General features: G+C 48.5%; 1 long non-coding RNA gene across 1 annotated transcript in view; it reads right to left on the bottom strand.

Annotated features, from left to right (window-relative positions):
- Window positions 1-1,678: 1,678 nt before the first annotated feature.
- LOC132356503 (uncharacterized) overlaps window positions 1,679-14,641 on the bottom strand; it is a 33,851-nt gene continuing 20,888 nt past the window's right edge. Inside the window, exon 3 of the long non-coding RNA XR_009499895.1 lies at window positions 1,679-1,929. This is a non-coding gene — a long non-coding RNA (uncharacterized LOC132356503). The remainder of the gene's footprint in view (window positions 1,930-14,641) is intronic.

Genomic DNA, 14,641 nt, shown 5'->3' with positions numbered 1-14,641 from the left:
GGTCAAAGAGCCACCAACCCCGTGGGCTGGAGTGGAACTCTCCGGGAGGCACCTTCGCCCTGTTGGGTAGAACCTTTCCTGTTGTGTTGGAAAAGGTCACTTCTCCAAAGTGGATGACCATGAGGCAAGTGTTGTCAGGTCACATAGCTAACTCTTCTGGCCTCTCAGAGAATAAGAAACAGCCTTCGGAGAGACTTGCTGATGGAAAAAAATCATGATCAGAAACAGCAGCTAAATCCTCGCCTCACAGACCAGAACATCCCAGGAGGATAAAAAAAGATGAAGCAGAGATGGGTCAGCGAAGGCTGATAAATACACAGGGGATTTAGAAAATTGTGCCTGGCTTTTAGAAAAAAAAAAGTATAAAGACTTTTCCTTCTAATTCATAAGGGGGAAAATGGCTATAAACCCAAGGTGTTCATTCTGGCATTATTTATTAAAATCAATCTAAATGTCCAACAGTAATAAAATTATGTTTCATCATGAGACATTTTACCCCACGGAATAGTTTTCAACCAGTAGCCAAAACAATTACGAAGGTGATGTAGCAACTCGGGAAATGTTCACAGTGCTGTTAAATAAGTAGAATTAACAGAAGCAGATAATGCGTCTACTCTGTGATCACAGCCATGTGAAAATCATAAATGCGCAGAGACAAACTAAAAGTGTGGGAGTCAATGTGCTAAGGTGATACCATGATAGGTGGATTATTCTCTATAAAATTGCCGTTCTTAAAAAATAAGGACGTTGGGCAACAAGGTCCTACTGTAGAGCACAGGGAACTATATTCAATGTCTTGTGTTAACCTATAATGGAAAAGAATCTGAAAAAGAATAGATATATGTGTGCGTGTGTGTGTGTGTGTGTGTGTGTGTGTGTGTGTATGTATAACTGAATCACTTTGTTGTACACCTGAATCATTGTAAATCAACTGTACTTCGATTTAAAAATTCAATAAACAAATAAAGCAAATCATAAATAAATTTTAAAAAATTTCAGCCAATAACTAAATAAATAAAATACAAAATAAACAAAAATAGGATGTTTGTACAACAATAAATATTCTTCCCCTTCCTATCGAAGCTCGTGCGATACTGAGTGACAACAGGAAGAGGACAGGCAGGGTTGAGATGCAGCCACTAGCAGGACTTGGGACACATTGAAGGGGCGTAGAAGTAGTGAAGGATATTAAAAAGAATAAAATACTCTATACTGAGGAACCAGCAATATTGAATTTTAGTGCTCCTTAGGACCTATGTAGAAACAGGCACACATAGGATTTGGCTGGGCTTGAATAATAGCCTGCAGCTTTCATTTTCACGCTCATTCCCATGGCATCGGCAAAGGGGCTGGGGAAGCTCCCTTCCTGCCACTATTAAAAGATGCGGAAGCTGGAGCGGTGAGGTGAGAAGGGACCTGCTCAGATTCACACGGCTGGAGACGCCTTCTTTGATTCCGAGTCCGGCACGTTGATCTCTGCCCCATGGTTGCTTCTAAACAATTAACCTGTGGCTGATCAAAACCAGGGTCCTTTCAACAACCTTTAACTCAGATTCAATTGTATTTCATCTGTATACTCACCTTATCTTCTACCTGATGACTTTGAAGTTAATACCAATTATCATATGACCTAATCTGTTCATCCGAAATAAAGTTGAGGTATTATAAAAACGAGCAAATAAACAAACCAGGGTCCTCAGTGACCGCAGATGGTTCTTCCCTGTTCATTCCTGAGACCTGGTCCTGAGTCCCCAGGGGCTGCTCTGGCAGCTCACAGCCCCGTGTGCCTGCCCTTCCCTCTAGATCAAAGCTGTCTCTGAAGTGGGGTCTTCTTATCTCCCGTCGTGCAGGCTTCCCGTTGACTGCAGCTCACGCTCTGCATGTCGATTCCCGGGCTGGAGAAGACCCGCTGCTTTCAGGAAGGGCAGCCTGCAAGAAGGGGCGAATTATAGGACCTACTCACAGGGCAGTTAGAGGATTAAATTTTTTTTAATGTGTGTATGGGATTTAGTGCAGTGCCAGGCACGTAAGAAGTTGGCTAGCTGGTGGTCATGGTCCCCCTAGTAGTAAAACTAGGAGTAGCAGCAATTAACTAAGGGCTTGGGGTTAGAAATAGCCCCGTGAAAAAACTTCCTTCAGGAATTAGGAGCAAGAAGAAAGGTTTCTTCTTTCTTCTCCCACAAACTTACTTAATTCCTAGTTCTAGGGATCTCACGTGCTTTCTTTTTAGCCCAAACTGCAAGAAATCTCACTTCTTTTAGTCCAGTTTCTTTTTAGTTTTTTCTGCCCCATTCCTCACCCTCTTTATATCTTGGTCCTATCTTGGGTCTTATACATTGTTTAGTATCAAATCTGTGCTGGATATAAATTAGTTGATTACAAAATAAACCAGGTAGTTACTGTACGAAGCTTAGCTGATTGAATAGGCATCTCTCTTGTTTCCTCGTTATATTGTGAATCAATGAATTTACACAGCAAATGTTTCATCTATTCACTGCAAATAAACAATATTTAGTATGTGCCATTCATTTAGTTACTGCTTAATAAATGATGGCCACAAATAATACACAGATTAACCTTAGCAAGAAGGCATGCTCTCCTAAATTTCTCACTCATGTAACTTCCTGATAAAATAGGTTCATAATTTCATTGATGAAAAGCCTTGTGTGTGTGTGTGTGTGTGTGTGTGTGTGTGTGTGTGTGTTTTCTCTCTCGAGCATGCTGTACCTACCTGCCAAGGCATAGCTCAAACCTCACCATCACCCAGTTATTCATTTATCCATTTGACAGGTTTTATCGAGTACTTGCTACATGCCAGGCCCTGTATTAGATTAAGTTCTCCAATTCTCCATTTTTTCATGGTCAAGGCTTCCTCCAAAGCCTGAGGGTGATTAGTGCCTGGGCCATTCATTTGGTATTTGGTATCTGCTGCCTGGCCTTGTAAATTGCTTTCTTACGAATGGCGTTCTGTATCTCCCATCAGAGTATGGTCCTGTCTAGAGCAAAGACCTTATATTATAAATCTTTGAAGCCTCAGTATCTACCCCGTACATTGCCCTACATGTATTAGGTTCTCAATAAATGGTTTTATTAATATTGATATTATGTCATCCTGGTAATTCAACATAAAATAAGTGGATATTACATGGAAAGTGAAATTTAATGCCTCCAAGCTCAGAAAAATTTCTCATGTGAACATAGTAAAGCATATCCAAGGCTCAAGACTAGAGGCTTATGGGACAGTCCAAGCCACAGACTAGCAAGGATGCAGGCAAACATCTGAGCAAAGCTGGCTGTGTGAGCCTAACGGTTAGAGCCTGCAACCTCAGCTCTGCCTGAATGGGCGAATGGTCACCCAGCCCGACCCCACAGTTAAACAGGCACTGCCTCAGAAAGTATGATGAACATGGCAATGAGAGAGGCTGGGGGTGTCCCTCCTGAGAATGGACAAGCACGTCGTGAACAAAATCATTACTGAGCACTAAGCTGAATAGAATCGATCCTGTATGTTGGCCAAAGAAGAACCATCTTGCGAAGCAGAACGGATGGAAAATGATAGTTACCCAGCAAAGCCTTGTTTATCTCAATGCAGAATCAGTTAACTTGTAAGAGCCATGGTATTTAGTTTGAAGGTGAATGTGATGCAGGATATAAAAATAATTAATTTCATAAATCTCTCCAGGGAATGGAAAGCCAGTATGTCAATGTGTATAGTGTCACAGCAGCCCAATGCTCCCTGGACCCCAACGCAAGACTCACAGACCACCTCCTAGGAGGCTGTTTTGGTTTCATGGGACCAACCCCAAGTCTCAGCAGCTCTACCCTCTAAGCACCAAGAACCTGGCACAATTTCCTCTCACATCTTGGCAATTCTCGGACTTGATCGATCATCAGATTCACATCCTGAACCTTTTTTTTCTAAAGCAGATTCTTGGGCCTCATCTCCATAGATTTTGATTCAGGAGGTCTTTAGCAAAACTTTCCAGGTAATTCTGGAAACTGGCCATGTCTAGGTCCCCTGGTCTAGATCTCTTTCTTCTTCACTGTGCTCTGCTGGCTGGGAGCGAGGGCTGGAAAAGACGTGTAGCTCCTGGTTGCCCCTGAGTGCTGCTCAATGATGAGTTATTGGGAAGACAAAACTTGCAGATATGAACAAGCAGAGAGTAATGACAGTGAGGAAGGAAGGCTCGGGGCTCATTTAAGCGCTGTACAAGACGGCCCGAGACTGGAAAAGGCAGGGCACCCCTGGCAAGAAGACAGTGTTAGCGAAGCCACAGAACCAAGACTCACCGGGGGCAGGGGGTGGGGCCAGCTGCCTGGGGTGGACGCGACACACACTGGAGGCGAAGGAAATAAATCTGACTTATGGATGTTTAACAAGGGGTTATGCAACTCTCTCTGAACAACAGCACTCAGAAACAGTGACCCCGTGGAAACCGTGACTTGAACCATTAATTCCTGACACAGTCAGAGGACATTGTAATTGTCTGCCTGATTTCACAAAGTCCCACTTTCCCCTCCCTATCTCTCCAAAGAGTTCATCAGAATGGCATCTGGGCCCTAAGCACATCAAGTTTTCCCTTTGGGAGGTTTTGCAAATGATTCTTGAGAATTTCCAACTCGAAGATAAAATAACACTTGGGTAAAAAAAAATCTAAGAAACACATTTCCACTTGGGCATGCAGTGCTTGAGAGAAATCACATCTCTCTACACACTTCACAGCCATGTCCGGGTGGGAATATGAGAGAGGAAACCTTTCAGGAAATGTCACCTCAGGGCCTACCTTGGTCCTAACAGGACCTAACACCCCACATTGCCAGGAAATGTATCTACCAGTGTATCACAGAAGATCTCCTGTGAACCAGGCGTCACGCTGAGCACCAGGAGGTAGAGTTCAATGTCTTACCTCAAGGAGCTCACCTTGCCCATTAGATTGAAGGATGAGTCCAAATTTGGATGTGAGTATAGCACCTTGGACAGACTCAAAAAGACCGTAAGAGCCCAGAAGGGTGAATGACAGATAGAAGAAAAGGATGAGACACTGAAGAAGTTCAGAAGGGTCCCGTCCGTTGACAAGTAGGGGTCATTCATGAATATCTTTGACTGTGGCCACGAGGATGAGTATGGTACCAAGACGGAATAGGCAGGGAATGGACGGGAGCTAGGAAGTAACCTCTCCCTCACCTGTGGCATCAGCAAGAATTGTCGTCACTTGCTCATTTCATGGTGGCTTTGGTTTCTAAGAGTGATTGGCAGAAAACAAGAAGGCAAGAGCAAGAACCGTTCCAGTAGCAAGAACCTTTCAATTGAAAGGAGCCCTAGAGAAAAGTTAAATGATTCTAATTCTCTTCAAGAAAAGCAAAGCCAGAAAAGGGATTTAATAGATCATTTAAACACTGGAGAGTTATTTTAAGGAGAAAAGCACTTCTCTATCTTAAAGTGGCTTCAGTGAGAGGAAGTGGCTTTAATTTCAAGAAGAGAGGTTAATGAACTTACAAGGGAAAGTTTCTGGCATGAAGGACTGTTACAGATCAGATAACGGAAGAATTGGTGGGCTCTCCTTTCGTCAAGATGAGGAGAAGCAGACTTGTGTCTGGAATACAGAATTCTGGCAGGGGAAAGAAGAGGTGGGTGGATGGCACTCGTAAATTTCCAGCAATTCGGGCTCTGGCATCCTATAGAACAAAGAAGGAGGTTTTTAAGATAACAGCAGCAGTAATCATAGCTATAGCCTTCACCTACCTAGTACTTGCCATGAGCCAATTTCAACCCTAGCCATGATATATATTAACTCTAATCCTCATGACAAGTTGGGCAAGTGACTACAGATCTTCCTCAACTTAAGATGAGCTTACGTCCGAATAAACCCATCTTAAGTTGAAGATATTGTAAATTGAACATGCATTTAATACACCTAACCTACCGTAAACGTGCTCAGAACATTTATATTAGCCTACAGTTGGGCAAAATCATCTAACACAAAGCGCGCTTTACAGTAAAGTGTTGACTAGCGCGTGTAACTGACGGACTGCTGTCCTGAGAGTGAAAAGCAGAACGGCTGTAAGTGTAGGGGTGGTTCGCCTTCTAGTCACGTGGCTGACGGGGCGCTCCGAGCCTGAGGGCGTATCCTCCCGCGTATCGCTCGCCAGCCTGGGAGAAGAGCAGGATTCAAAATTACAGGTATGGGTCCCACTGCCTGCCTGTTGGCTTCCACACATTGTAAGGTCAACAAATCCTAAGTCGAACCATGGTAAGTCTGGGACCATCTGTATCTGCATATTACAGGTAAGGAAAGCGACGCACACACAGGTTCCGTTCCTGGTTCAAGGTGACACGTTGGTAAGGACCTGGGTTCTGAATGTCCCACTCCTCTCCACCCTGAGGACCTGCATCTCCCTTGTGGCACTGATCAATCCCTTTCCCATCCCTGACTCACTGTTCTTCTAGAAGGCAAGAAGAAGAAGAGATCTATGTGAACTGTAGTCTAGCCTTTGTAAAGTTTAAAGCTTGTGGTTGAGGGAAGGAATTCTTCTAAGACCTGGCTTCTCCCGGGATCTCCCTCTCTGCACGTAGTAAACAGGCAGCCCCAGGACTCTTGGCTGGGTCACCTCCTGGCTCAGCTCAGAATCCACTTCCGGTTATGAACCAGGGTCCAAATCCTTTATTAATCTACCTCCACGTGCCTTATTCCAAAAATTATTTATGGAAGCTCAAGGTTAAAATCAATTCTTAGACTCAAGCAAACCAGTACCCCTGCCGCTCCAGGCCACCCAAGGATTTCTGAGTGTATTCACCCATTGTGAACCAGATGCTGCAGAGAACCCAGCCCTCACCCAGTTTCAGGTATAACCAGACAAGTTAAGCAAAAGAACAAAATACCTTCGTTTCGGTATTATTTCAGAGGTGTGAGGGTTGGCCCTTAACCCACCAAAGGGAGGCTATTTTCAGGTTGGAGACAGGATGGGAAAGAAGGAAGAAATGATGCACAAGAACTTTGTCCCCCAGCTATCAAGGCCAATTTTCTTCAACCAAAGATAAATGGAAAAGTTGACAGTAGGTTCCATGGCTTTCTGGATAGTTCTGGAAAGAGAGATCTTGAGATGTGAATGTCCAGATTTTTGTCAAGCCTCCTCTTACCTTGGACCACAATAACCTGGGTCCAGTGTGCTGGATTGTCCACAATTCAGAGGGTTTTATTTCTGACGCAACCTCTATTCCGAAGAAGATTGTTAGCCACTTGGAAACATTTGGTGTTTGGGGTTTTTATCTCCCTACCTTCACCCTGATTAGGTTTGTTCCTTGTGGGAATTCAACGTTCAGCTCTTACTTCAGCAAAATGAGTGAGAAAGACCAGGGCCCAGCTCCCCCATCTCTGCTCAGCTGGGCAGTATTTGTCTTGTCCCTGGAGGCCCCTCAAGTTCAAGAGCCTGTCTAAAAGGTAAGCAAGAGCACCTGTGATTCCCAATGAAGCCTCCAGCACGGGGGGGCAAGGCCCCTTGGCTCGGCTGACGCGCGGGCCCACCTACCCTTCACACCAGTAAATCCAGCCCCCCACAGACTCTTGTAAATCACCTCACAGCAGGCCAGCAAGGGCCCTCCCCAGCTCCCCACTCAGAGATGGTCCAGAATCCACTGACTCTGGGCGACACGTCAGACAAAGGTGGCAGCTGGGCAGGTCTGCGGGGACGGTGACTGTCACTGCCTTTCACTTCAGGTCACCGTCACATAAGCCCCGGGATCGACTCCTAATAATTGAACAAGAGGGGGTGGACCACAGAAATAGTGGGAGGCAAGAGAAAGCCGAGAAGAGGGGCACATGGTGTGGTAAATTGATGTGACCCTCTGTCACAGTGTTCTTAACAGTTTGGCGGACACCAGCATTTTGAGAATCAGTGAAATTTTGCATCCTTTCTTCAAAAAAAAAAAAAAAAAAACACAACACCATGCATACCCACAACACCTTGCACACAGTTTCAAGGGGTTTTCACGGGTGCCCTGAAGCCCAGCTTTGGACGTGGACAAAAGCCCCACGAAGAATCCCTGCCCTACCCTGAATGGCCAGACACACTGTCCCCATGAAGGCAGGCAAAGGGCTGGGGCTGCCCCGTCAGCCTCCTTCCCCAGATGCTTGTTGCCTTTAAGTCTTGACGTCCTGGGGGGAATAGAATACTCTGGTTCTGGTGAACTGACCTACCTTGGGTTCCAGCTCACAGTTAATTAGCTGTGTGACTTTACCCAAGAGACTTAACCTCTCTGAGCCTCAGTTCCCTCACCTGAAAAATGGGGATTACAGCAGTGTCTCCCGTGCGGGATCATGTGAAGTTTAAATATGAAAGCGCACGTGCACACACACACACACACACACACACACACACACACACCCGCTTGGTACAGTGCTTAGCACACTAAGTGCTCAGACTATATTAGCCAGGTGCAGTCCCTGTCAAAAGTCACGCCATCCACACATGGTCAGGGCTTGGGAGGAAGAGACACCATCCGTGGTGGCCCCCAGAGGTGACAGGAGCCACGGGGTGACTCTGGGGCAGGCGTCCCTCCATCCATCCCAGGCTCCCGGCGCTGCCGTCCTGTGAGGTGGCAGAGAAGGTGAGCCTGAGACGGGGTGTGTGAGGGAACCTCAAACCCTGGGGCAGCTTTAGGGATGTGAAATGTTATGTAAACAACACGAAACTCAGCTGTCTGACCAATAATATACACCAACACGGTAGAAATACCCGAGAACCTTGCTGCAGTTTGCCGGAGAGCAGACGAGAAGGAGAGGTTCCTCCCAGCGCTTGGTGGCTGCAGCCCGAGCCCCACGACGCACTGCCGCAGCTCCAGAGGGACCATCATGAGACCTCAGGCACCCAGGAGCTTCCAGATTAGGCCATGAAGGCCTTTTCCTCAGGCACAGCCCATTGCATTCCATTAAAAAGTATGTCCTTGGCAGCATCCGTCAAAACCAGCCACGACTTCCCTGATGGCGCAGTGGTTGAGAATCTGCCTGCTGGTGCAGGGGACATGGGTTTGAGCCCTGGTCCGGGAAGATCCCACATGCCGCGGAGCAACTAAGCCCGTGCGCCACAACTACTGAGCCTGCGCTCTAGAGCCCGTGAGCCACAACTACTGAGCCTGTGAGCCACAACTACTGAGCCCGTGAGCCACAACTACTGAGCCCGTGAGCCACAACTACTGAGCCTGTGAGCCACAACTACTGAGCCCGTGAGCCACAACTACTGAGCCCGTGAGCCACAACTACTGAGCCCGTGAGCCACAACTACTGAGCCTGTGAGCCACAACTACTGAGCCCGTGAGCCACAACTACTGAGCCCGTGAGCCACAATTACTGAGCCCGTGAGCCACAACTACTGAGCCCGTGAGCCACAACTACTGAGCCCGTGAGCCACTACTGCTGAGCCCGTGAGCCACAACTACTGAAGACCATGCACCTAGAGCCCGTGCTCTGCAACAAGAGGAGCCACTGCAAGGAGAAGCCCGCTCACTGCACCGAAGAGTAGCCCCCGCTCCCTGCAACTAGAGAAAGCCCGCACACAGCAACCAAGACCCAACACAGCCAAAAATAAATTAAATAAAATAAATAAATTAAAAAAAACAACAGCCACGTGTCTCCCATCCTCTCTCTGTTTGTCAGACAGTCGCATGTCAGGGTGTTCAGGGCGGCGAGGGGGGAGGAAGATGGAGGAGAGAGGTGTAGGTCGGGGTGTGGAGGGACCAAGAAGGAAAGAAGACAGCATCCTTCACACCTGGCGCTTTGGGTATAGACTGTTCACTTCCTAAGCGTAGGGGTAGTTATGGTTTTGTGTTTCTTGTTTTCTAGGTGCACATTCGGCAGTGACGCCCTTGGACTATCCATCCCTATGAGACAGTTCCAGGCTGGACCAAACTCATCTGTCTTCTAGGGAGCAAAGTCGTTCCTCTGTGCTGCCCGAGGCAACGGGGTGAGGCCGAGCCCTGGCTGGTGCCAGTATCTGGGCTCGGGCAGGTGCTTCCAGCTGGCGGCACACGCAGGTCCCTCGGAAGGAGAGGAGGTGGCAGACGGCTCACACTTCGTGGAGGAGTGGGGCAGTCATTCAGCAGAAACACACATTTCGTTCTGGAGCCTTCGTTCTAAAGCTGCTCTGTGCAATCTATTGTCCGGCCTTGAAAATAACCGTGGGACAAAGCCAGCCAGGGAGGGAGAAAAGAGGGGCCTCCTTGCTGCCCGAGTCTAACCACAGACCCCTGTCCCCATGCTGACGAAGTCACTCTGCAGTACTGTCACAGCAGGTCCCAAGAGGGGACTAGAGGAGAGGTGACTGACTAGTCCAGCGGTCGGTGTGCGAAAGCCACTCTGTGGGTAAACCATTTAGCAAAGGCTCAGCTGATCCTACGCAGATCCGGGGGGGCTGAATCCGGGGGCAAGAGGCACGGGGCCAAGCTCATCCTCAGGCCCCGTCTCAGTTGGACAGCGGACCCTCCCATCATCTGGGGGCCACGGAGCTGGGGGCCACTCCGTGCCAGGCTGCTGCAGAGAGACTCCGCCGAGGCCCCTGTACGTCCTCGGGCCAGGAAAAGGGGGGGCCTCCCTGTGGAGCTCAGGAAAGGCCGCTCCTCTTTGAAGCCAGGAAAGCAGCCGGCGCCTTCCCTTCTCGGGGCAGAGGCTGACTTCTGTCCAGGGCGCGGGTCTGAGACCAGGGAGGCACAGGTGCCGGGGCTGGAGCCGTCCGCGCTGGACGCCGACGGGGCGGGGGGAGCTGAGGGACTGAGGAAGTGCCCCTGCTGGGCAAAGGCGAGGACACAGCGCACACACACGTGCACACGCCCTGCACACCCACCACACACACTATACCACAGGCACACATATATCACACACACACAGACACACACACACGTGCACACGCACTGCACACACACGCCACACACACTATACCACAGGCACACATATATCACACACACACAGACACACACACACGTGCACACGCACTGCACACACACACCACACACACTATACCACAGGCACACATATATCACACACACACAGACACACACACACGTGCACACGCACTGCACACACACACCACACACACTATACCACAGGCACACATATATCACACACACACAGACACACACACACGTGCACACGCACTGCACACACACACCACACACACTATACCACAGGCACACATATATCACACACACACAGACACACACACGTGCACACGCACTGCACACCCACACCACACACACTATACCACAGGCGCACATATATCACACACACACAGACACACACACACGTGCACACGCACTGCACACCCACGCCACACACACTATACCACAGGCGCACATATATCACACACACACAGACACACACACACGTGCACACGCACTGCACACCCACGCCACACACACTATACCACAGGCACACATATATCACACACACACAGACACACACACGTGCACACGCACTGCACACACACACCACACACACTATGCCACAGGCACACATATATCACACACACACACACAACGTACACTGACACACACGCACGACACACGGACACGCACACAGCCAGACCCCGGGCCTGGCTGGCTCCCTGCGGGGTCTGCCCCGGGGACCAACCCCACGGGCCCTGCAGAGGGTGCGAATTTCACAGGCGGTCCCCCAGGGCCCAGAACGGAGCCGTGTGAAGGGACAGGGGGCGGGCGGGGGCAGCGGGCAGTGGCCAGGCGCCCTGCGCACACGTCTGTCACCTGGGCTGATAAGGAAACAGAGCACTGTGAAGTGGAAGGACCCTAAGAGGCGGGGGACACACATGGCGAATATTTATTTTCAAAAGTCATCTTTGTTATTTGCGGACCCCGATATGGGCCAGGCCCTTGGCGGGTGCGGTGCAGAGATGCCCCTCATCCTCTGACCCCTTGGTGAGTGGGCTCCGCCATCGTCACTTTGGTGACAGAGGAAGGAGGCGAAGGGTGCCTCAGAGGTCCACAGACAGCAAAAGCAGGGCTCGAGCAGGTGTGTCTGACTCCAGAGCCCAAGCTCTCCACCCCTGAACCACACTGCTGTTGTGTTGGGAGATGTAATTGCCCTTGAGAGAAAGATCCCGGACGGAATGGACCAGTGGGGTCTAAGGGGTGAGGTCTGAGCGGAGGCACGTGGTATAAAATTTGTTTCCAATTCAATCTGACACAAAATTTTAAAATAGGTAATCCATATATTGAGTTGCAAAACAAAAAAAAATGTTTCCAAATGGCAGGCACAATCACCAATTTCTCAGAGCTTTATAGCAGCAAGCTGCCTTTGTATGTAAATGTAAAAACCCAAGTACAGAACTGAGCTCACCCTGAGGTCCTCACTGCGCCTTCAGTCAGGAGGCAGGGTGGTTCCCCTTCCCCTAGTGGAGGCCACATGTCTAAAAAATAGCCTTTTGTTGGAACATCGACTGCATGGTTTTTAAGTCTTTTTTTTTTTTTTAATTTTTAATTTTTGGCCACACCGCACAGCATGTGGGATTTTTGTTACCCAACCAGGGATCGAAACCGTGCCCCCAGCAGTGGAAGCACAGAGTTTCCACCACTGGACCATTAGGGAAGGCCCTTAAGTCTTAAAAACGTAAACCCATGGGTATCAGAAAGCTGCCCACGAAAATATCTTGCCCTTAATAGATTCTCTGTGCTGGGGTGTGGTCACCCCACGATCTGATGCCCACAGGACACACTCTTGTGACACGCTTCCAAGGCGGCTGTGGTCATCTGCTCTGTCACCTCGTGGCTCCATCTCCTCCACCCCCATCCTGAGGCTGGTGACCTGCTGGGGACAACTCTGACAATCAGATGCTAGAGGTGGTCTCAGGATAATGCCATGTGCGTGTTTTCTAGACCCTGCTTCACACAGGCCCTCAGTTCATGTTCAGCTGCAGAAAGTAACAGGGCAACGTGGGTCAAAGACATCATGGCGAGACCAGACTCTGATTTCCTTAAAAATTAAATCAATGAAGTAAGAATCTCCAAGGAAGGACAGCTGGGCCCCTGTAATCCTGACGCCTCTTTCCCTGGAAATCAACTTCCTTGTAGGGCTGTTTTAGGCCAGCCCACAAGGACCTGCTGTTCTTTAAAGCTCTGACCCGAACGTGGACATAAACTCTCTCCATTTACTCCTTACAACACAGCTGATAGTGCTGGAATGTTAAACTAAAGGTTTATGGACAACAAAAGAGAAATAAACAAAGAAACTAACATACAACCGGACCATCTGGCATCAAAATACCATCATCTCCTCCTCCCCAGGATCCCTGCTTCTTTGAGTTGCTCCCCACCTGTCCCCAAAGGGCCATCTTCATTGCCTGGAACCATCATGGATGGTGTTCAGGGACCTCAAAATCCAAACTCATGGGAGAAAGATCTGGAAAGACAGAAGTTCCCTCTCCCTCATGTCCAAGGTCCCCTTGCTGTCGTCCGGGTGATCCATGAATTCATTCTTTCAATCATCAGATCTTTATGGAGCACTTACTACGTGCTAGACATTTGGATGGGCTCCAAAGACGAAGTGGTGGACAAACAATGTCTCTTCCACCATGGAGCTGCATTCGGGGATCCCCGGGGTTCCTTCACAAGTCACAGGGGAGTCCGTGCTTCTGTCATGAATAATTTTGACGTTTCTACAAAAGCTTCCCTTGGCTATTGACTTCCACTCACTTTAGTCCCTGCCCAAAGGATCAAACTCTGAATTTAATCCTCAGAAAGAATCCCAACAGCCATTTCTGGTTGGATTGGGGTGGAGCTGATGGGCCCCTGGATGTCCCAACTTTCCTTTGTTCTACGTATCAACAGTGCCAAGACACTTTCGGAGAAGAGATTTTTTAAAAGCATCTCTTGTGATCCCTCATTGCAATGCATTAAGCATCATGGCCACACCTGCACCACAAACTTGCTCTCTGGCTATCTTGAGGCTCCAAAGGAATCCCTTTGACCCTGGAGACTTGTTGTTGGATGTATTCTACCCTATACCAAAACCAGTCTGGTCAAGCCAAAACCAAGGAAGCACTGTGTCTCAATTCAAGTCTGAGAGCAGGGATTGGCGTATGTGGGGAGAGGGGTGAGAAAAGAGCCTGGAAGCCAGAAAAGCCAAGTCAGACCTGGGGATGCTTCATAGAAAAACTTCTACTCCAGGGCAAGTTGGAGGTCTGTAGGGCAAGGAGTCAAGATGAGGGGTCCAAGCCTCCACGTCAGGGGAAGACAAGGGTATAGGATGATGTAGGATGTGGTGCTGAAGTGGCTGCCACCTTGGAGTCGCAAGAGTGGGACTCAGAAGCTGGACTCTGCTGCCCTTTGGTCCCTCTCTGAGTTGGGAGTGGCCGAACCCAGTTCAGCAGGTGGGATTTCAAAAGAAATCCCTTGATGTGAAACTTCCAAGTGCTGCCTGAAGACTGACTACCTTAGCCTTGCTCTTTATCTATGATGCTTTTCATGAAGTCCCAGTTCTTCTATGTTTTTTTTCCCTCTTTTTGGAAGTATTCATCTTTAACCTCACTTTAGCTTATATATAACTAATAGAAATATTCATAACTGGGCAAGTGAACCTTGCACTTTGCTCTAATTTCTCCTGCCAATTTTAGAGCAGGAGTTAAAGATTTTTTTTTTTAA

This window comes from Balaenoptera ricei, chromosome 2 (assembly GCF_028023285.1).
Source record: "Balaenoptera ricei isolate mBalRic1 chromosome 2, mBalRic1.hap2, whole genome shotgun sequence".
Lineage (NCBI taxonomy): Eukaryota > Metazoa > Chordata > Mammalia > Artiodactyla > Balaenopteridae > Balaenoptera > Balaenoptera ricei.
Note: the sequence above shows the minus strand (reverse complement) of the source record. Positions and strands in the feature narration are given on the sequence as shown.